The sequence below is a fragment of the Mus pahari genome, chromosome 6 (genome assembly GCF_900095145.1).
Source record: "Mus pahari chromosome 6, PAHARI_EIJ_v1.1, whole genome shotgun sequence".
Classification (NCBI taxonomy): domain Eukaryota; kingdom Metazoa; phylum Chordata; class Mammalia; order Rodentia; family Muridae; genus Mus; species Mus pahari.
Genome location: NC_034595.1, coordinates 25,960,714 through 25,985,966, shown reverse-complemented (window position 1 = coordinate 25,985,966; position 25,253 = coordinate 25,960,714). Strand labels below are relative to the sequence as shown.

At 37.2% G+C, this 25,253-nt stretch overlaps 1 pseudogene; it reads right to left on the bottom strand.

Moving 5' to 3' along the window:
* Positions 1 to 287: 287 nt before the first annotated feature.
* LOC110323273 lies at positions 288 to 1,929 on the bottom strand (annotated as a pseudogene).
* Positions 1,930 to 25,253: the final 23,324 nt, after the last annotated feature.

The following is a 25,253-nucleotide window of genomic DNA, read 5'->3' as shown; positions in this document are numbered from 1 at the left end:
AGTTTTTTAGAAAAATATCTTCATTTGTCCTTATGTACGTCAAAATGTTACACCATCATTTGATTTTTTAAAAATGATGCACATTCATACTGTGAAATTATTAGGAAAATACTCTTGCAAATAAACTATAGAAAGATAAAATACACTTCAAAATTATGGTACTTTGTTTACAATATTCTAAAAGTGCAGAGAAATTCTAAGGAGTCAGGAAAACTAACCTAGAACAAGTTTAATTACAGCAGCTTTCGCATAGCAACACTAAGAGGAAGCTGGACAAGTCTGTTTTCTCAGGAGAAGGGTGGAAGAGGTTTTTCAGAATCAAATTGTGTCTTGTCCGTAAGACTGCTTTTTTCTGGAATGGTTGCTGATGTAATGGTTGCTGATGCAATATCTCTATTAAGTGTGTTTCCTGAACAGTGAAGAAGTCTCTCTGGGTTGTCAGGGGGAACATCATTACAAGCGTCTGTGTAGGAGGAGGTTCTGCGGCATCATTGAAGAAGTCTGTGAAGGGCAGATGCTGGTTCTTTGATGGAGCATCTTCTCCTCTTAGAACTGCAGGGACCAGGGTGGCTGAATGAATGTGAACGTGACACAGGAGAGACTAGGGGATGCAGATGAGGCAGTTGAAACATCCCAGGTTTAAACTTGGCATTCACTATCTTCGCACATTCCTTGAGGGTTTTGATGTATGTATTACAGGTGGCACTAAGCAAGTGTTCTCTACACTGGGAGATGAATGAGTCTCATCATGGTGAACAAATTCCTGGATTGTATGAACCTGCTAAATTAGGAGGTCACAGGAGAGGTGAAGTTCAGACATTTGGTTTTTCACAGATTCACTGGTCTCATTTCTTTCTCTTTCCTCTCATAACTGTGCTATCCACCACTCCCCACCCTCTCAACATCGATTATAACTTTCAGCTGTAAGAAGATTGAAACATACCTCAATAGTTAAAAAGGAGAAAGGGGCTATAGATATAGTTTTAAAGGCTGCATGTTAAATAGTTTTGAATGAATGAACAACAATAATTGCAAAATAAGATATCACATTTTTGAACCAAACTTCCAAGGTAAAATATGATTTCCAAGGTAAGTGCTTACTTATCACACTTTATCCAACAACCCTCTACTTTATTGTCTTTCCCATGCTAATATTTGATAATTAAGTTTCTTCGCAGTACATTTTCTTATTCATGTTTTGTTGTGCTTGCATTGTTATTTGGGATTTTCATTCATCCTCCATATCTCCTTTAGTTATTGTATACTAATACATGAATGTGCATTTGCATTCTATAGCTACTTCTTTACTCATGCATTTTCTGTTGCTTTGAGAGTGTAATAAATAACTTTTGCTATAAAAATCTAAAAGTTTTCCTCCAAAGCAGATAGGTGTGTAAACATGTCTAAAGCCTTTGAATTGCTTTAACTGTCACTTAGATATTTTGTTCTTCACACCTTCCATTAAATACCTAGAACTCAGATCATTTCTCAGTCACCAACTAAAATCAAAAGAATCATAAAGATTCACTAATTAAATAGCACAGAAAATGAAAAAAATACTTTTATTACCACAAAAAATTGTTTTTTGTCTAGAGTCATGAATATCTTTTCTTTTGAGAAGACAATAAGCTTATCACATCATTCATGGGCACAATTCCATGATGTGACTGTATGTCATTAAAAGACATGCTGTTTTTATTGTTAATCTTGTCAAGGTCTCTGGTTACAGATAAGTGGTTATAATGTTATTTGGAAATCTCAAGCTTACCCAAATGCCACATTAAATCTTTTTCACTTCATTGTTGTTTATTAAAGCACTCTTCCTGATATTTGAATTTCTCTGCCCAACACAATCTGATCCTGCACAATCGTTGCAAGGGTCTACCTTGACGAGTCTACCTGATCATCATCATCATCCACACTCCTCATCCTCCAGATATAACAGAAGTTTTCAGTAACACAAATTTTCAGTCTTGGACCAGGATGCAATTCTGAATGCCAGACTATTCCTGATTTCATTCTAAATGATATTGAATATTTATACCAAACTTAGCCTGCATATCCTAAACTTTTATTACAAAAATACAAGCAGTATGACAGATCAAGGGGAGATGCCATCCATCCCCCAATAAACTGTTCCTATAGAAATGCTCAAAAATGAAAATTGCCTATATAGACCACTAGATACATAATTTAAAAGAATAATCATAAATATCAACAAAGAATCAAGGGAGTTAAAGAGGATTCAAAGAAATAACTCAGTGAACTTAGAAAGAATAAACTTAGAGATAACACATGCCTGGGTAATGCACAGAAGTAAAAGAAAGAGAAAACTGCAGAATATGACAATGATAGCCCAGAATATGAAACTAAAATTCAATGAAGAGATAGAAACATTGAAGAAAGTTCAAGATAAAATGAACCGATAATTGAATAAATCAAAACAAAACAAACAATAAGAACAAAACATAACCCAATGAGAAAACTCAAAAATAAGACTTGTAAGTAGGATGCACTTAGTGTAAAACAGAGAGAGAGAGAGAGAGAGAGAGAGAGAGAGAGAGAGAGAGAGAGAGAGAGAGAGAGAAGAAAGATGTAGGAATAGATGAGACTGCAGAATTCCAGGTCAGTAGGATGACAAGATCTTCAACAAGATCATGAAGAAAACTTTCCCAAACTGTAGAAAAATTTACCCATACAGATATAAGGACAAAGAATATCAAATAAACAAAATCAGAAAAAAATAAATCTTCAGTGTTCATTTGGGGCACAGAGAGCAGAGGTCCACCTGGGGCACCTGGTGAGCTGTGTGATTTCCCCTGACCCCCGAAATCTGTACCACAGCTCTAACTGCCTTCCTGAGGAAGTCTAAGGGTCCCCAAGGACATCCAAGATAGATTCTTCCCACCAATCCCCTGCCTGTCAAATCCACCTGAGACACAGCCAGCAGAGGTGAACCGAAGGCTTTCTTCTCACCTCATTATCAGGCACACAACTCTTTCTGCTTTCTTGAGGTGTCTTGTGGGGTCTCAAGATCAGTCAAGTTCATTTGTGGTATAGTCAGCAGAAGTGTGCAGAATGTTTTTCTTGAGCTCCATTGTCACGTACAGAGCTCTCCTGCCTCCCCAAGGACTCTTGTCAACATCAGGAATGTCCAGCTACCAGCAGGGTCAACCATATGGTTACAGTGTAAGAACAAAATCAGCAAGAGTCAGAACAACACAGCACCACCAGAGTACAGCTATTCTAGTACAGCTTGTCCAGGATAGCCCAACAAACCAAAACACAAGAAGATGGGCTTACATCCACTCTTATAAAGATGATAGAGGCCTTTAAAGAGGAAATTAATGAATCCTTTAAAACATACAGGAAAATACAATCAAACAGATAAAGGAAATGAATAAAACTGTTCAAGACCTGAAAAGAGAAATAGAAGCAATAAAGAAAACTGAAGGAATCATGAAGATGGAAAACATAGAAAAGAGAACAGGAGCTACAGATGCAAGCATAACCAACAATATATAAGAAATGGAAGAGAGACTCTCAGGTGTAGAAGATACCACTGAAAAATTGATTCTTAGATCAAAGAAAATGTTAATTCTAAAAAGTTTGTGACACGAAACATTCAAGAAATCTGGCACACTATGAAAAGACCAAACAATAATAACAGGAATTGAAGGTCCCCAGATACAAGGCTCAGGAAATATTTTCAACAAAATTATAGAAAAACTTAGCCAACCAAAAGAAAGAGATGTCTATAAACATAAAGGAAGCTTGCAAAACACCAAATTGATTGGACCAGGAAAGAAAATCCTCCAGCCACATAATAATTAAGACACAAAATATACAGAAGAAAGAATAATAAAAGCTGCAAGAGAAAAAGTCCAAGTATTATGTAAAGGCAGATCTGTCAAAAACTGTAAGGGAAATTCTTACCCAAAGGAGGTGAAATACATGCAAGAAAACATAGGAAATAAATAGCAACTTACCAGCAAAATCAAAAGAAGAGAAAAACTCCCCATGCCTCATATACAATCTTACTACCACCAACAACATTAAAATAACAGTAATTAATGATCATTTGTCATTAATTTCTCTCTCAACTCCAATGGACTCTATTTCTGAGTAAAAAAGACTACTAACAAAATGGATGGGGAAACAGGATCCATCATTGTATTGCATGCAAGAAACTAAACTCAGTATCAAATAGAGACATTATGTCAGAGTAAAGGGCTAGAAGAAGTTTCTCTAAGCAAACAGATTCAAGAAGCAAGCCAGGAATAAACTTTTTTTAAAAAATTATTTTCTTTATTTACATTTCAAATGCTATCCCAAAAGTTCCCTATACCCCCGTGCCCCTGCTTCCCAAACATTTTAATATCTAATAAAATAGATATTCTACCAAACTTAATCAAAAGAGATGGGGGAGCAGAGACTGAACCATCAAGCAAAGAGTAAGCATGGGATGGACCTAGTCTTACACTCCAAAATAAGTAACAGAAGTGTAGCTTGGTCCTATGTGGGTCCCTAAACAACAGGAACAGGAAATGTTCCTAAATTTGTTGTCTACCTGTGGATTCAGTTTTCCTAACAGAGACACCTTGCCTGGCCTCAGTAGAAAATGATGTGCCTAGTGCTACAGTGACCTGATGAACCAGAGATGAGTATACTCACACCCCCCCCTTCTCAGAGGAAAAGGAGAGAGGGAGTGGTATGAAGATCTCTGTAACAGGGTACTGGAAGGAGAGGGTGGCTGATATTGGAATGTAAAGGGAATATATAAGTTAATATTTAAAAAAGAGATAGGAAAAGATAGTTCATACTCATTAAAGAAAAAAAACAAGATAAATTTCTCAGTTTTGACTATCTATACCCCAAATGCAAGGACATCCTCAATAATAAATAAACATTACTAAAGCATAAATCAGATATTGAGCCACAGACCCTAACAATGGGAGACTTCAACCCACACCCCTTTTCACCAATGGATAGGTCATTGAGACAGAAACTAAACAGAGAAATAATGAAACTAACAGAAATTATGAATCTAAGGGTCTTAACAATTATCTACAAAACATTTCTCTCAATCACAAAATAATATACCTTCTTAGGACATCATGGAACCTTCCCCAAAATTAAACTTATAGTCAATTATAGCACAAGCTTCAATAGATACAAGAAAATTGTAATAAAGATTATGGTGTTTTACCTCAGCAATAGAAAAGTAGCAATGATAGTAAACACTGAAAAAAACAACAAACAAAATAAATTGTAATTGAAAGACTTGTTCACTCTCTCTGTCTCTCTCTGTTTGACTCTCTGTCTCTCTTTCTCAAATCTGAACGTAAGTTCTCAACACAGAGAGAGAGAGAGAGAGAGAGACAGACAGACAGACAGACAGAGAGACAGAGAGACAGAGACAGATAGACAGAGAGATATCTTAACAAATTAATCTGGCCATAATGCAATGAGACTTAAAATTAACAGAAGAAAAAAATCAGCAAGTACTCAAACACATGGAGCACAAACCACTAATTTCTGAATGATAAATTGGTCAAAGAAGAATCAAGAAATAAATAAAAAAATTCCTGGAATTAAATGAAAATGAAAACACAACAAAACCTCTAATAGACATTATAGGCAATCTTACCAATGGAGTTTATAGCTCTTACTTCCTGCATTAAAAAGCCATGAAAAACACAATTAAATTATTAATGATATAACAAAAAATGTAGATGAAAAAGAACAAACCAAACCCAAATCCACTAAATGGCAAGAAATAATAAACATTACAGCAGGAATTAATGAAACATAAACCTATAAAACAATGAGAAAAATCAATCAATATAAGAGCTGGTTGTTTTAGAAGATAGATAAGATCAATAGACCCTTAGTCTGACTAATCAAAAGAAAGAAAGACAGAGTAAAACAGAAACAGAAATGAACAGAGAAATATAGCAGGTATCAAATATTCAGAATATTATACAGTAATATTTTAAAAAATCTGCACATCACTAAATTGAAGAACATAAAAGAAATAACTATCCCACACTCAACCAAACCAACAAAATCATACTAAAATAGGATCATAGGATCAAAAACCGTGACATGGAATAAATTCTGAAATTGAAACAGTAATAGAAACCCATACAACTAAAAATAATATATATATATATATATGTGTGTGTGTGTGTGTGTGTGTGTGTGTGTGTAGTATATGGAACATACCTCAACATAATAATATACCAATGAGAAAACTGCAGCAAACATCAACCTAAATTGAGAAAAACTTGAAACAATCCCACTGAAATTAAGAACAAGGCAGGATTATCCACTCTCCTCCCTCTTATATAATATTGAGCTCAAATCAGACCTGTAAAACTAAGAGAAGGAAATTTAAGAGATGCAAATAGAAAAAGAAGAAATGAAACTTTCTCTATTTGGAGAATATAAAAGTATTGTACATAAGAGATACTGGGAAATTTATCAGAAAACTTACTGAATTAATCAGCAATTTCAGCAATTTGTTATGGTATAGAACCATCACCATGCATGAATCAATAGTTTTTATAGCACCTTCTGCCTGGATCTTTCTGCTGGGGCAGACTCCTAGCTGTTCTGCTCCCAAGAAGACACCATGTACTAACCCATCCTAGAGGATCCCCTACACTCAGAGCAGTTGGTAAGATCCCCCCTCCAAGTCCCTGAGCTGCTGCTGGGAGCCCCATGGATTTGGGACCCCTCACCCACCAAAACCCCTGCCCTCTCGAATACCACTCCCCTTCGGTCACTTCTACCCAGTCCTTTTTGCTGGGGCAGACTCCTAGCTGGTCTGTTCCCATGAAAACACCATATCCTGATGTACCCTAGAGGATTCACTGTACTCAGAGCAGTTAAGGATCTGCTGCACTCAGAGCAGTTGACTGTTTGCTGGTCAGCTTTCATGAAGATACCATATCCTGAGCCATCTTAGAGGATATCCTATCCCCAGAGTCATTGACACCACAGATTAAAGGCATGCAGGGCAACTGACCCAACAGACTGACAGCCCCCCTGGAGTTCTGCTGCACACAGGGAAACAGAAACCACAGTCCATAAGCCTACCTGAAAAACATCTTCACACAGGGCAACAACCAGACAGCTCCTCTGAAGACCCAACATTCTGAAGGCCTCCCAGGAGATCTACTGCAGCTAGGGCAACAGAACAGCAGCTTCTCTGCCATTCAGAAAAGTTCCCAGTTGGAATGCCCCACAAGTGGTCTGTTAACCCCTACAGCTGCAGCCTCAGGCTTACCAGGAGATCTGAAGCAACCCAGTGACAAAAGAGGTAGACTCAAGACAGAGTCACCCAGACCAACAACCATCAGGGATATCCAGATGACAAGAGGCAAGCATAAGACCATAAGCAACATAAGCCAATATATGTGGGCATCATCAGAACCCAGTTCTTCCACAACAGTAAGCCCTGAATACACTAATGCTGTGGGCATACCCAGTCAGGGTAACTCAACCCAGGGAGAATCAGGGTTCTGATACTCAGGTGGGCAAGGAGTCGGAGAGTGACAAACACAAACACAAGAGAGTGCTGAATATGAGTGTAATTTCTCAAAGCACGCATCAGACTTATATAGTCATTACAAAAGAAAACAGGGAAGTTAGGTGATACATCAGCCAAGATACATTGAGGTCATCCGATGCATAATGACTCTTTACACAAAACAGAGAAATGCATACATAAAAACTGACAGGAACCAGGCATTGGTTACAACTGAGATAAAATCAGTCAACTTTCTTCTATTATGTAATGTATTGTGCCATACATAACTGTAATGAGAATTCTAAGTTTACTTTGTGGAACTTGTCCTGAGATTTCTAACACTTGCCCAGTAAACTGCAATGCCTGATTTCTTTCACTATCTTTCTTTCAACACTGGAGGCATTTTGTCTGAATAAGCAAAATTCTTATGAAATTCCAAGCCCGAGGTTGGCCCAACGATTGACTAGGATGTTGGGACACTAGTGGAGGCCAGGAAACAACGTCCAATCTAACTTGACTATTTGTCAAGTAATTCCTTGGGGGACCTATAATAAAACAATACTGAAAGAAAGCACACAAAACCCTCCACCATCTATCACAAGGACAAATCTGGACCACATCCTTGTTATGGGATGCCAAAGAATTCCAGGAGACCAGTTTCCATGAAACTTTTTGGCTCAGGACTGTGGCCAAGCTTTTGGACTTCTTACACAAACTCCACTGGAGTGGGTGTAGCACAACAACACACCTGAAAAATCAGGAATTTGTCCTAAAATCCTATATCATGAAGGTAATAGAGTCCTTTAAGTAGGATATAAATAACTCATTGAAAAAATACAAAAAATACAGGTAAACGTCAAAGAATCGAATAAAGTCAACCAGGATCTAGAAGTGGAAGTAGAAACAATAAAGAAAACACAAATGGAGGCAAACCTGGAAATGGAAAACCTAGAAAAGTGGTCAGGAATTACAGATGCAAGTATCACCAACAGAATACAAGAGATAGAAGAGAAAATCTCAGGTGTAGAAGATACCATAGAAGAGATTCACACAACTGTCAAAGAAAAATCATAACATAAAAAATCCCTCAACACAAAGCATCCAGGAAATTCAGGACACAATGAAAAGACAAAAATCTAAGAGTAATCAGACTAGAAGAGAATGAAAGTTCTAGCTCAAAGGACCTGAAAATGTCTTTAAATAAAACCATAGAAGAAAACATCCCCAACCTAAAGAAAGAGATAGGCATAAAGGTGCGAGAACCCTATAGAACACCAAATAAATGGGACCAGAAAAGAAAATCCTCTCTTCATATAATAATCAAAACAATAAATCAGAACAAAGAAAGAGTTCTAAAAGCTGCAAGAGAGAAGGGCCAACAAACACACAAAGGTAAACCTATCAGAATCACACCAGACTTCTCCACAGAGACTTTGAAAGCCAGAAAATTCTGGCAGAATCTAAGATTACCAGCAAAATCTAAGATCTACCCAGCAAAACTCTCAACCAACATAGATGGACAAACCAAAATATTCCAGGACAAAACCAAATTCAAACAGTATCTGTCTACCAATGCTCCCTACAGAGAACCCTAGAAGGAAATCTCCAACACAAGGAAGGTACCTGCACCAAAGAAAGAACAAAGTATTAAGCATCTCTCACAACAAAGCCAAAAAGAGAACCATGAGCACATAAAGTCACCTATAAAAAGAAATATCAGGAACCAACAGTCATCTCTCTTTAGTATCTCTGAATATTGATGGACTCAACTCACCTATAAAAAGACACAATCTAACAGACTGGATATGCAAACAAGGTCCAGCATTTTGCTGCATACATGAAACACACCTCAATAAAAAGACAGATGCTATCTCAGAGTAAAAGGAAGGCAAAAGGTCTTCCAAGCAAATGGTCCAAGGAAACAAGCTGGAGTTGCCATTCTAATATCCAAGAAAGTAGATTTTTAAACAACAATGATCAAGCATGATGAAAAAGGACACTTCATATTCATCAAGGGGAAAATCCACCAAGAGAAAGTCATAATTCTCAACATCTATGCCCCAAATGTAAGAGCAACCACATTCATAAAAGAAACTTTACTAAAGGTCAAAACACACATTGAACCCCACAGAGTAATAGTGGAAGATTTCAACACCCCACTCTCACCAATCGACTTGTCATTGAAACAGAAACTAAACAGAGAAACAGCAAAACTAAGAGATGTTTTGAACCAAATGGATTTAACAGATATCTACAGAACATTTTACCCTAAATCCAAATAATATACCTTTCAGCACCTCATGGTAACTTCTCCAAAATCCACCATATACCTGGTCACAAAACAACCCTCAACTGATAAAAGATTGAAACAATACCATGCACCCTATCAGATCACCATTATTGTGCCCTATTTTGGCCTTAGTTTGGGCCTTGAGAACAAACCTGAGCCTGGCTCCAGTTTTGAGAACTGTTTCAGTCATGTCTGTATCCGGGTGATTAAGAAAGACCTGTTTGTCCCTGGCTCTGATGTTGCCGCTGATGTAGAGCTCTGCCATTTGCCCTCCATACCATCTGTCACCCTTCCCTGCCTCCTACATCATCTTGCTGCACCAAATATCCCCCTCCCTATGTTTTGAATTCACATAAACGAGAGTCTGATATCATAAAGTTGAGTTCCTGCTTTGACAGACTCCTGTCCTGTTTGTTTTGTTCCATGACACTCACCATTCGCTCAGCTTTGGGGACACTTGGCTGGACCAGGTTCTCTCCTCTTGCCTGGACCTGTGGGCAGAGAGTCGACATACCATGGCCTAAGTCTGGTCTTCAATAACAGCAGAAACAACAGAAAGCCCATATACATGTGGAAACTGAACAACTCTTTACTCAGTGATAACTTGGTCAGGGACAAAATAAAGAAATAAAGACTTCCTGGAATTTAATGAAAATGTTGACATATCATACCCAAACTTATGGGATACAATGAAAGCAGTGCTATAAGGAAAATTCACAACTCTAAGTGCCTCCAAAAAGAAACTGGAGAGAGCTTACACTAGCAGCTTCAGAGCACACCTGAAAGTTCTAGAACAAAAAGAAGCAAATTCACCCAAGAGGAGTAGAAGGCAGGAAATAGTCAAACTTAGGACCAAAATCAACCAAATAGAAACAAAGTGAATACAAAGAATCAGCAATACCAAAAGTTGGTTCTTTGAGAGAATCAACAAGATAGATAAACCTCTACCCAAACTAACTAAAGGGCCTAGAGGCAGTATCCAAATTAACAAAATCAGAAATAAAAAGCAAGCTGGAGAGATGGCTCAGTGGTTAAGAGCACTGACTGCTCTTCGAAAGGTTCTGAGTTCAAATCCCAGCAACCACATGGTGGCTCACAACCACCCGTAATGCCCTCTCCTGGTGTGTCTGAAGACAGCTACAGTGTACTTAGATATAATAATAAATAAATCTTAAGAAAAAAAGAAATGAAAAGCAAGACATAACAACAGAAACAGAGGGAATTAAAAAAAAATCATCATATCTTATTATTAAAGAACAAAACTGGAAAAATCTACAGATGCCACATACCAAAGTTAAATCAAGAGCAGGTAAACTATTTAAACAGGCCCATATCACAAAAGGAAATAGAAGTCATTAAAAAAAAATCCCTAAAAGAAGCCCAGGGTTAGCCAGATGGATTTAGTACAGAATTCTACCAGACCTTCAAAGAAGATCTAATACCAATATTCCTCAAATTATTCCTAAAATATAAACAGAAGGAACACTACCTAACTCGTTCTATGAAGCCACAACTACTCTGATACCTAAACCACACAAGGACCCAAACAAAAAAAAAAAAAAGAACTTCAGACCAATCTCGCTTATGAATATCGATGCAAAAATACTCAATAAAATTCTTGCAAACCTAATCCAAGAACACATCAAAACCATTATTTACCACAATCATGTAGGGATACAAGGTTGATTCAATATGAAAATCCATTTCCAGAATCCACTGTATAAACAAACTCAAAAGGAAAAAAAAAAAAAAAACACAGGATCATCTTCTTAGATGCTGAAAAAGCATTTGACAAAATATGTCACCCCTACATGTTAGAAGTATTGGAGAGATCAAGAATTCGAGCCCCATACCTAAACATAATAAAAGCAATTTACTGCAAAGCAACAGCCCATATCAAATTTAATGGAGAAATACTTGAAGCGATCCCACTGAAATAAGGGGCAAAACAAGGGTGCCCACTCTCCCCATATGTATTGTATGCATTTCAAAATATACACAGTATATAATATATTCCTAAATATATATTACTAACAATATATTTATACATATACACATATACTTTCATATATATTCATAGGAAGAGGTGGTTGGAATAAAGGCCTGGGGAAGACAATGTATTATATTAATTCCAAAAATATATAAAAGAACATTTAAAAATCATGCTTCTGGAGCAAGCATGGGCATTTTAGGTGCTCTAGTAAAGATTCAGTCCAATCTCAGCAAGCTATTCATCTGTTTCATTTTATGATTTGGCTATTCCGAGCTGCATTGTTCACAGGATACACCTGTGCACAAAGTCATGCACAATTTTTGCTAATTCATACATTGATCATCTTAATTACCATAATCAGTAATTTTTCTAATTCAATGTGTAGAATAAAGAATCTCTGAGTTCCACTTAGTAAATGAAGCTTTCCCCTAAAACAGTAATTCTTTTTTTTTTTTTTTTCTCAGAAATCGCCTTGCACTTTAAATTTTGGGTAGTAAATCTTTCTTTTTCTCAGGTTCCATTGGTATCTCAGCTGCTACTTTATTTGGTAATTTATCTGACACTTTCTGCAAATCTCATAGAGACCACCTGATCACATACTCTGACCATTGAGCAGCATCTAAAAACACACCTACTTTGTCCTCCTTATTTTGCATTTAAAGATACTGATGTTCAAAGTATTGTCCAGTGATTAATTAATCACTGTTATTTAGAAGTAAAGCAGGGCTGAGCATCTCTAGAACCTATATACATCTTTACTACCCTACTTCACAGTAGTGTTTTTTCTGATATATTCTAAAACATTTCCTTACCTTGACTGCTAGTGACCTGTCTGATTTATTTTAGCATAAATTCATATCCAGTATGATAAGAGATGGTACATTTTAAAAAGATCCATGTTTGTTGAATTTTATGAAGAAATAATTGGAAAAATCATGAGCAGAAAGGATGTTGTCTTTGCTCTGAAGTATAAGAGATCGGAAACTATAGCTGTGCCCTATTTTGGCTTGAATGAATAAGGGCAGCCTGCATTCACTACTTCCAATGCTCTTAAGCAGGGTTTACCCCAAAGAGAGAACCTGATCCCCAAAGAAGATTGTGCTATAAGGAAATCTCTCTGTCAAGGATGATGCAATAGGCTAGAAGGCTGGTGAATCAGAAAGCCTTCCTCAGTCTCCTCCCACTAACTGAACTGATTCCAGAGATAAGGCAGCTTGCAGAGATGTCATTAGTATTTGGAATGGATCCACCTGATGGACTGAAAGCAAGTTGAAGTGTGAGTAATGTATCTAACAAATATGAAAACCACTTCCCCAAATTCTCAGCACCCTCTCTTGCTCTGAGTAGAAACTCACAATATCATTGTTTAAAAATTAAAATACATTTAACAATAAGCTTTAATTTGTTTCTATGTATCTTAATACTTTTAATTTCCAAGTCAATTATAAATTTATATATACAGTGCCCTGATAAATATTCAATAAATATATATGGACAGAAAGTTTAACTAACCTCATTAAACAACAAAATAAAATCAGCTATATGGGTGAAAATAAGGCAGCATGTTCAAAATGGTGTAAAAACATCAATTGGTTAGCAAAATAGAATGGCTTTCCAACACTATCCTACACAAAACTATCATGGAACTTAATGGTTCCCAGTATTTTCATGCTAGTCTTTCTCTCTGTTCTCTTGAATTCTCTGCATTTTTTGTCTAATGGAAAAATCAGAGGAGAAACCAAACTACATATCTTACATTTATTGCCTAATGAGGTGAAGTCCTTCGTACATCATCACAGCTATTACTGTAAAATCCCAGTAGGTATTAAGTACCATGAAGATATTTAATATTACTGTCACTTATGTATCCACACCAGGGTTTCTAATGGAATAAAAGCTCCTTCAGAGCCTAATATGCAAGTATAAATTACTGAAAATTCTATAAAATCTGTGAAAAATTAAGAGCACGATTAAGTCTTGTCCTAAAAGATAAATCCTACCTGGAAAATAACTATATGTCTAAAGCATTTTCTGATTGCTTAATATGAATTCTACCCAACCGTTGTTTTTTCCTCCCATTAAAGATGTAGCCAGTCCTGGCCACTGTGAAAGAGAGCCAAGGCAGATTATGGCCACAAAGGATAGAGGATTGAGTCAGCTTCATTGTTCACATGTGTGACAAAGATAACTTTTAAGTCCATGCTATTGTTCCTTCTTGGTCAATTGAAGAGCCAAGGAGACGTTTTAGGATGGCATATACCTGCAGCCATCTCCTTACTGATGAACAATGGAGAATTTGAAAGCTGTTACACTGACATGGAAAGTTCACAGAAGCCACCTACCCTCCTTTGTCCTATAGAATATACATAATTTTCACTGAAGAAAATGGAATTTACAGAAAATTCTCCAAAGGCTGTACCCAACTTCTATATTCTATGTCAGGAAAAACAGAAATGAATGAATACCATCTTTGTTAAAGAAAGACAACCCTTTCCCAACAATCACATATTCATGTCCGAATCTTTCTATCTCCACTTTCAGGACATCAGTTCTTTCTTTCTTTCTTTCTTTTTTTCATTTTTTTTTTAGATATTTTCTTCATTTACATTTCAAATGCTATCCTGAAAGTCCCCTATACCCTTCCCCCGCCCTGCTCCCTTACCCACCCATTCCCACTTCTTGGCCCTGGCATTCCCCTGTACTGGGGCATATAAAGTTTGCATGACCAAGGGGCGTCTCTTACAAATGATGGCCGACTAGGCCATCTTCTGCTCCATATCCTGCTAGAGACACGAGCTCTGGGGGTACGGGTTAGTTCATATTGTTGTTCCACCTATAGGATTGCAGACCCCTTGAGCTCCTTGGGTACTTTCTCTAGCTCCTCCATTGGGGGCCCTGTGTTCCATCCAATAGATGACTGTGACCATCCACTTCTGTATTTGCCATGCACTGGCATAGCCTCACAAGAGACAGCTATATAAATGTCCTTTCATCAAAATCATGCTGGCATATGCCATAGTGTCTGTGTTTGGTGGCTGATTATGGGATGTATCCCCGGGTGGAGCAGTCTCTGGATAGTCCATCCTTTCAGAAACAGGCTGAGCTGATAAATACATGAGTTGAGAAGATTTAATATATCTGGCAACCCACACCAATAAAACAAAGTTATATATTTATTATGATATGCAGGTTTCAAGAAAAAGAACAGTTTGGCCCAAATCAGTATCTTATCTTTACTATTTATAGCTTTGCTGCCCTGTTAATGTTTATCAGAGACAGAGAAAGGATTTTGGTACTCATAGCAGCAGTGAATTTTGTACAGAGAAGTGTAAGCTTCCAAAATGACTGGGAGGACCAAAAAGATAAAAGAAGCCTTGGTGGCCTCCAGAATGTCAATATATACTAGAAGTTCAGGGACCTTGCCTCTATGCCTCAGCTACTTGTGTAACAAAAACAAATGTTCCATTAAGAATGTTGATGATACCTGATGTTCCTGATGTTTCTTAAAGCTCATGAACTTTACTGTGCTGCTGTCATGATACAATGCCTTCTTCTCACCTATATTCTACAGATCTCTGGAATTTTGTTTTATGAGAGACTCAGAGCAAAAGACATGAAATAAGAAATAATATCTGGTCTTTGTAAGATCACTTTAAAACCTATTGGCAAACTAAGGCATTAATATTTAATTGAGGGATGGGTAATGGGTATTTTCTCACAAATGAGGCTCTGATCTCTAGGCAGTAATAAACTGGAGAAACATATGTGCATGAATTAATCCATCTTATTAGCCACAATCCTGTCTTATCTCTAAGGTCAAAGAACCCAATTTTTAATTTTAGAATTTTAAGCATTTTCTACATTGCAATAAATTTTAAGTAGGCAAGAGCAATCCTTTAGTAATCCGTATGCCCCCTCAAGATAAGCTTAGGCCCAATGAAGTATATAACACTTCCATTTGGCAATAGATTACTTCTGTGAAATTTTAAGTCTTTGTGTTTAACATAATCTCTCACAAGGAGCAGATGAGATTACAGAATAATCAATTGCCACAGATTCAAATAGTCAGTTTCCTCTAAGACCCAATAGCAGGCCAATAACTGTTCCACAAAAGGAGAATAGTGTAATTCACTGCTGAAGGTCTAGCAGATACTCCAAATAACATTCATATTTGTCACTGACACTCCAAGTTTGGTTGAACCTATAACCAAAGTGGTAGACCAGGGTGAAAGAAGAGCCTCTGAGGAGCCTCATCCCAGTCTGGGTTCCATTCAAAAGTATCAGCTTTGCAATTCACTGTCCAGAGTAACACACCTAAGTAAGAAGTGTGTGTGTGTGTGTGTGTGTGTGTGTGTGCATGTGTGTGTGTTCCTAAATTTAAATAGGCCTACTACTTATTTTGCCTCTTTTCGGGTTACCTGTTGATGGAAAATAACTAATGTAATAGTTTATCATTTATCTTTTTTCAATTTTTTATTAGATATTTTCTTCATTTACATTTCAAATGCTATTCTGACAGTCCCCTATACACCCCCCCTGCCCTTCCCCCTACTCACCCACTCCCACTGACCTCATGCTGTACTACAGAGCAATTGTGATAAAAACTGCATGGTACTGCTACAGTGACAGACAGGTAGATGAATGGAATAGAATTGAAGTCCCAGAAATTAACCCACACACCTATGGTCACTTCATCTTTGACAAGGGAGCTAAAACCTCCAGTGGAAAAAGATAGCATTTTCAACAAATGGTGCTATCACAACTGGCAGTTATCATGTAGAAGAATTCGAATTGGTCATCCATCTTAAAATGAATATCTTCATGTCTAACATCACTGGTTCTTTGAAATTCCACTACAATAGAAAGCTATTGAATTTTGTTTGTATGAATTTCCAATCCTCTGATGTACCTGTGCTTTTTCATGAAGTCCAGAGTGATTGTTATGATCTGCTCACTTTGTGCTAGCAGCTTAATATAATCAATATAGTGAGATTATGTGGTGCTTCTGAAAAAGTAGCATAATGAAGATCCCTTTGAAAGGCAAATATGGAAAAATTCTGGAGAGTTATTAGACATGAGGCCAAAGTAGAAATGGGAAAAAAACTGTACTGCAGCTGGCCTTCCCAGCTAAAATTGAACTGCTTTTGGTGGTTCTAATAAATAGGTACTAAAATTTAGCACTTTCAGGAACAATAGTTATATACCATGATGTGCCAAAAGATGTGGTTAATCTACTAAATATATTAGTTAATTCCACCACACATGTAGTACTATTTGTCATACAGGTCTGGGTACCAATGTGGGTATCTTAGGGGTTTCTATTCCTGTGAAGAGGCACACCGTGACCATGATAACACTTATACATTTAAAAAAAAAGCATTACTTGGCACTGGCTTATAGTTCAGAAATTTAGTCATGGCAGAAAGCATTGTGGTACACAGACAGACATGGTGCTGGAGACATAGCTGAGAATTCTACACTCAGATTAGCAGGCAGCAGGAGAGAGAGAGAGAGAGAGAGAGAGAGAGAGAGAGAGAGAGAGAGAGAGAGAGAGAGTCATTACACCAAGTTTGATCTTGAGATACCTCAAAGCCGGTCCACAATGATACACTTTCTCCAACAAGCCACACCAACTCCAACAAGGCCATGCCTTCTAATAGTGCCACTCCATATGAGCCAATGAGGACCATTTTTCATTTAAGCCACCACAAGTGAGGTCTGCCGACATCTATGTACATCCATCCTAGTTATATATCATGGGAGTGAGAAGAAAAATAATAATAGTTTTTTTTGAAATTTTGTCAAATTTCCACATATTATTGAACTCTATAAACCCTTAGTTAACCTGAATGGCCATGTTTTAGGGGATCTTCCCCAATCAGTGTCAACTCAGTGTTTGTATCCAAAAAATATTCCAAATCTGAATGTGCTTTTTTTTTTAATGGACTATTATTGTAGGTAGGTCTTTTGGGGAAAAAGATGGGAAAAAGGCTATCAGCAAAATTCTCACATATTTTAATATGGTTCTTTTTCAAGGGGACCTAGCTTTCCTTTAAGTTAAGGGGTAATGAATCTGTAAATTTGTTCAAGTCTGGAAATTGATTGGTGGCTATGACTCTCTGTGACTATAATATAATGAAGTCTTTTATGTGTGTGTGTTATGATGTTATTCAGCAAAAACATATTAAAAACAAACATACAAGCATTCTTCTTATCTATTTTGTTTCCAGAAATACCATGGTTGATTAGCCAGTCCTGCAAATACATAGGCATTATGGCATTATGGACATTGTTTAGCCTTTGCTGAGTATTTCCATAAGTGTGCTCATTTTGCCTTTGTATATTCAATGCTTTCCACTGGCCCTTGGTACTCTGGGACCAGTTAAGCACATTATATTTTATTCTTCAAATTGTGCAGCTGTGTTTGCCACATTAATGTCTGGTAGAAGGCAAAGGACATAAACAGAGCTCTTCAAATATTCTGGTGCTGCTCCCATAATTTTATGTCTTATAGTATTAGGGGAGGGCATGTTTTCTGGACACTTCAATTAAGGAAGATTAGTTTTTAAACAGTGAGTCCACTCCAGCATTTTAATTTCTATGAACCTTCGAATCCCTTCATTAACACTATGCCTAGAATAACCAAGCATTGTCGAAAATTTTTCAGTAGGCCATCATGTCACAGAAACTTCAGCCAAACAATCAAATAACTCTTGCTATGTTTTTTCAACTGTGCAAGCTTAGATATTACATGTAGAATTTATGATTAGTAGTCCACATAGATAAGCTCAGGGTTGTCCCTGTTTATGTTCCTTCTACTATTATCACATACCCTTAATGTTCCATTCCCAAACATAATCCTGACTTCTACTTAATAAACTTATTTTTAAAAACCACTAGATACTTAGTGGTGTAGTGGACCTTCTGTTAGACCACAATTTTTATCTCATACCTAGGAACTTGCTTAGAGTTTGGTTGTAGGTCTATATGGTAGGGGTTTCTGAGATACATCTGCATTGTATTATCTGGCATCTTCATTAAGACAAATTGCTTATTGTGAGAATGAGACAGAATTAATTCCCTCAGACAAGGGCAGAGGCCAATATTGTAGGTATTGTGGCAGGAGGTAAGGATGTATACTCTGATAAGGATGAGTATAGTACTTCCCAGTTAGACTGAGTCTGTTGGAATATAAGTATTCAATACCCACAACACATTAATGTCTTCCCATTCCATGTCATAGGATCATATTCTCTTGAATTCTTGTTAGTATCAGAGACTGGGAATTGTATTTACATCAATAGTGGTAAGAGGGGTACTCAGAAGACAAACATTGTATGCTGTCATTTTAATAAGTATGACAGTTTCCACCATAGAAATCTGCACTTTATTGTCAGTGGCAGTATGTTCAGGATACAGTACAAAGTGAAAATTTGGGAAATTATTCAAAGGTCGTATGGAATTCTTCCCTGGCCTCCTCATCAACAGATAGCATTCATCCAACATCTAGTGTACCTGGATTTCCTACTAACTGGCCCTCTACAAAGAGAATGAGGCAGGGAGGGAGGTTAGGTTTGGATAGAGTGACTATATAAGATGGGGGATGGGCAACAGATAATCCTTTTTCAGCATATACAACTCAAGGTTCCAAGACATGGTGCATGTTCAGTGCACTACTGAACATCTTTTCACAACAAAAATTCAAAGATAGGTGCATTAGGATATTACAAAAGTAATGGCAGGATATATAAACTCAAGATAAGACCTTTATAAGTAAAGGATATTATATGAACATATATGCCTGTAAAGCTAGGCCTGAAGTAGCCCTTTGGACATCTTTAACCACATTAAACACTGTTCTTTCCATTTTTAGAAGTGGTCATAAAGGCAAGGATTCACTGGGTATCCACCACAGAGTTCAACCTCAACTTTCTTATAAACCCAAAGTCGTCAGTAAAAATGTCTACTAAAGCAGACATCATAAGGCATTCAACACAGAGCCTGCAATGAGGTGGTCCTGGTGGGTAGATTGTCAGCAACAGATATTAGAAGAGATTCTGTACAAGGGCTTTCTACATTATTTCCTATACCTGACATCTCATGGTAGAGTCTATTCCAATTCAAAAAGCAAAGCATGAGTTTCCACATTCATAGTACCAGTATACATAACACTATACCAAACACCGAAAACCTTTTTTTTTTTTTTTTTTTTTTTTTTTTTTTTTTGTATACTCATTCCTCCTTGATCTTTTGGCTTTTACAGTCTTTACAAACACACCCTCTGCTCTACAATGGTTCATAAATTTTCATCTCACATTTGAGCAATCATTTTGTTGAAGCCTTATAGGTGCAGCTTCTGACACTACAAGGAGACACAATCTCATAGCAAATTCTTAATTCCTCTGGCTTTTACAAATTTGACTTCTCCTCTTCTACAAAGTTGCTGAACTTTAGGTGAGGAAATATGCTGTATATTTATCTATTTGGACAGGACTCTAGAATTCTGAATTTTCTCTAGTCAGTCTCCATCTGTTACAAAGAGAAGTTTCCTTACATCAGGTAAGGACTAGACTTATTTTGAGGTATACTTAGATTATTGTTAGGGATTAGATGTGTATAATACTATTGATATATTGGATGTTCCCCTCCAATATCCATATGTCCACTTGCACTGTGTAATTAGCCAGGTTTCTGGTATCAGGCATGTTTTCTCTTTTATTGAGTTAGATGGTCTTAAGTTCAATTAGAGAGTTGTTTGCTAATGCCAAGTTATGCACTCTTCAGGTTGTTGTGCCATACTTGTTATAGCTATACTTCATAGACATCATAACCCCATATGGCTGTTCCCATATGGCTTCCTTCCTCTGCAAGCTTGCATGGCAGCTTGTGATACTATAAAGACTAGTCTTTAGAGAGAAAGCATTCAAGTCAGTTCAATCTCAGAGGCCTCTGAGGCCTGTTTCTGAAGTGCATGGTGTCTTCAGCTACTGGAGGTAACCTTCTACCTCTGGAGTGCAACCAAGGGTAATAACAATAAGCTGTATATTTGGAAGTCTCTTGGACAGATATGGACTATAGCTTCCGGTTTATTTATGCCTGCCCGGAGGACTGGTCTTTAGCCTCTGAATCCTATTTGTTAACAGTACTGAACTGTTGCCAAAGGAAGTCAAGCTTGCCCTGAAAAAAAAACTTGCTGAGTAAGCTCATTTCACCCATATCATAATAACTTTTCTCTCCTACTACCTCCTCTGGGTGGTGAGTCAGAGGAGACAGTGAACTCATATTAGAAGTAGGTTGAAAAACTTTATGCTGACAGACCCCACAGGAGGCTCCAATCACAGGTGCTCTAGCATGACCAGGATCTTAGTATCAGTGTTGAGAATAATACAACATCTGTTCCAACACCCCTGGGAGTAACTGAGACCAGCAGGATCCAGGGATTCAGGAACCCCACCCAAACAGTGGCTTGGGTTCCTTCCAGTCTGCACCAGTCTATCTTGGGTACAAACTCGGTGGCCACTCCCACAGTTCCCAGAGGAGGCTCCACTTGCAGGTGATCTAGCAGGACCAGGATCTTAGGATCCCAGGATTCTAGGATCTCAGAAGTTTGGTCACATAAGGATCTCAGGGTCTCAGAAAAATCTTGACTCCCAGGAACTCTGACACACCCAAAATTTCAGGATCATAGGATTCCAAGATTACAGAGACAGCTGGACTCTGAGGAGTTCTCACTCAACCAGAATTATAGGAAGGATCAGCTCCAGTCAGATATAGTGAGGGAAGGAAGTAACAGAGATAATCAGATGGCAGGAGGCAAGCTTAAAAAGAGAAGAAACAGAAACCAAGGTTACTTGGAATCATCAGGACCCAATTATCCCACCATAGCAAGTCCTGGATACACCATCACACTGGAAAAGCAAGATTGAGATCTAAAGTCACTTCTCATAATGATGATGGAGGACTTTAAGAAGTATATAAATAACTTCTTTAAAGAAATACAGGAGAACACAGTTAAACAAGTCGAAGCCCTTAAAGTGGAAACAGAAAAATCCCTTAAAGAATTACAGGAAGACACAACCAAACAGGTGAAGGAAACGAACAAAACCATCCAATATCTAAAAATGGAAATAGAAACAATAAAGAACTCACAAAGGGAGATAACCCTGGAGTTAGTAAACCTGGGAAAGAGATCAGGAGTCATAGACGCAAGCATCAGCAGCAGAATACAAGAGATAGAAGAGAGAATCTCAGGTGCAGAAGATACCTTAGAAAACATTGACACAACAGTCAAAGAAAATTCAAAATACCAAAATCTCCTAACCCCAAACATCCAGGAAATCCAGGACACAATGAGCAGAACAATCATAAAGATAACAGGTATAGAAGAGAGTGAAGATTCCCAACTTAAAGGCCCAGTAAGTATCTTCAACAAAATTTTAGAAGAAAACTTCCTTAACCTAGAGAAAGAGATGCCCATGAACATGCAAGAAGTCTACAGAACTCCAAATAGGTTAGATCAGTAAAGAAATGTCTACTGTAACATGATAGTCAAAACAACAAATACATTAAATAAAGAAAGAATATCAAAAGCAGTAGGGGAAATATTCAAGTAACACGTAAAGGCAGATCTATCAGAATTACATCAGACTTCTCGCCAGAGTCTATGAAAGAAAGAAGATCCTAGGCAGATGTCATACAGACCCTAAGAGAACATAAATGCCAGCCAAGATGTCTAAATTACCATAGACGGAGAAATCAAGATATTACACTACAAAACCAAATTTGCACAGTATCTTTCCACAAAACAAGCCCTACAAAAGATAATAGATTAAAAAAAACCACCAACAAAGGAGGAAAACTACACCCTAGAAAAAACAAGAAACTAGTCTTTCAAAAAAACCAAAAGAAGATAGGCACACAAACATAATGCCACCTCTGACAACAAAAATAAAATGTAGTAACAATCACTTTTCCTTACTATCTCTTAACATCAATGGACTCAATTCCATGATTAAAAGACATAGACTAACAGACTGGATATGTAAATAGGATCCAGCATTTTGCTGCATACAGGAAACACACCTCAGTGACAAAGACAGATACTACCTCAGAGTAAAAGGTTGGAATACAATTTTAGAAGCAAATTCTCCCAAGAACCAAGATGGAGTAGCCATTCTAATATTAAATAAAATCACTTTCAACACCTAATCATAAGACTGAAGAAGTCAGGGGTAGATACAAAGAGTAGTTCAGAGTTTTCCACCTTACATTTTTGGGGAAAAGTTTCTTATTGACTCTGAAGTTCACTACTTTAGCTAGGCTGGGAGAAAAATAAACCCAAGTAATCCTCCTGTATACTACTACTACATAGAACTGGATTGAACTGGTGTTATGCTATGCTTAACTTTTGGGTGGATGGTAGGGATTAGAACTCATGTCTTCCTGTTTGCACAGGAAACACATTAAACACAGGGACATCTTCCTAGCCTGTCTCCCTTATACTTTTAAAGGCTTTAGACTAATTATTATTTATATTTTCCTTTCATAAATATACTTAATTTTGTTTATACATAATCTCATAGTTTGACATTAAGATATTATTTATCTTTGTGTGATAAATCTTTGTCTGCATGAATGTCTCTATACTACATGTGTCTCTGCTGTCTGAGACCAGATGGGGATGATGAAGCTCATTAAACTGGAGTGACAGCTGATTGTAATCTGCAGTTTTAGTGCCGGGAACTGTACATGGGTGTTCTGAAAGAGGAGCCAGTTCTCTTAACCTCTGAGCCATTTCTCTAGTCCTTCTTTGCTCTTAATTTTGTTGATTGATTTCCCCATAGTCCTATATTTTCTTCCTCCTACCCACTCTACTTTCTAACAAGAAGATATAATTATTTTCTGCCCTTTTCTTCTCGAAATCTTCCTATGTTCTCCATATTTCCTCTGAAATTCATAATCCCTTCTTTAGTTATTATTGATGTACACATACATACACACACAACTGATGACTCTAGTCAGTGATTACACAAGTTCTGATCAGTCACTCTGTCTTTAAACTATGATCCTTGACTAGAGTTCCTCGATTGCCTGATTGGCAACACTGTTGTATCTTTAAGGAAGAAAAAGTAATTCCTGGAAGAATCCTCTCCTCACTAAGTCTTTGTAAATCTCACTCTTTAAAATCAGCCGAAGGTCAATCTTTTTTTTATTTCCCTTTCCTCTTCTCCTCCCAGTCCCATCCTCATGCTGCTTCCTCTTCTCCTCAAAAATAGAGAGCCTCCCTCCCCATGAGTACCAATCTACCCAGGAAGATCAAGATGGGGCAGGGCTAAATGCATCCTCTCCCATTGAGGCCAGACAAGGCAGCCCAGATAGGGATCCAAAGTCAGGCAACACTGTCAGAAACAGCCCGTGCTTCAGTTATTAGGAGAACTGCGTGAAGACCAAGATGCACATCTCCTACATGTGTACAGAGCCGAGGTACTGCACATGCATGTTCTTTGGTTGTTGGTTAAGTCTCTATGAGCCCCTATGGGCTCAGGTTAGTTTACTTTGAGGAAAATTGAAACAAATAGAAACTTTGTGGGCCAAGTTCATTCCAGAACCTAAATTGGGAAAGGTGGGAAATGAAGAATGTATCTGGAAAAAAAAATGGAGAAGAATGGAATATATATGATGAAAAAACATTGTACTACTCAACATTATTTCAGAATAAATCATCACTATTATTCAATAAAGCTTAAAATCTAAGGTATTTTTCACTATACTGCTTACTCACTCTCTGCTCCCAGTTAATAATAGTCACCATCACATGTACATGTAAAATTCTCATGTTTGTATGTATATAAAGGGAAATTTCAATGAATGTGTGTTATATTTTAAAAAATAAGAACTGATATCTGAAATCTAGTGCATTAGAAATTGGATCTGAAAGAAAATTTACCTTAGCAATGAGAAACAGATAAATGAAAATATGAAATTACATGAAGTACCATTTCTTGTTGCATCCTGCTGAGCATAAAATTTGAAGTATGAAAATTTTAGTATAGTGGCAATAAGATAGCTTCATGGGTAAGCATACTTACTATTAATTTTATGGCCTCAGTAAGGAACCCTAAAAGTCCTGTGTTGAAAGGTAGAACCAGCTATGTGTAGCTGTCCTGCATGCCTTCCCACAAATAATAAACCATAACCTCAAATAGCCAAGGCACATGCTCCCTGTACCCTTCTCAACATACTCATTAATGAAAGAATAAAGACGGCTAGATAAGCAGTTGTGTGAATAACTTAGTTGTCACCCTTAACTGGATAGAAAATACAATTATGAGTATGTTTCCAAAGGTTTAACTGAGAAAAAAAATATTTTGAATTGAGGGTGCACCATCACATGGATTCGGGTATTGTTTAGGAAAAATAAAAATAAAAAATAA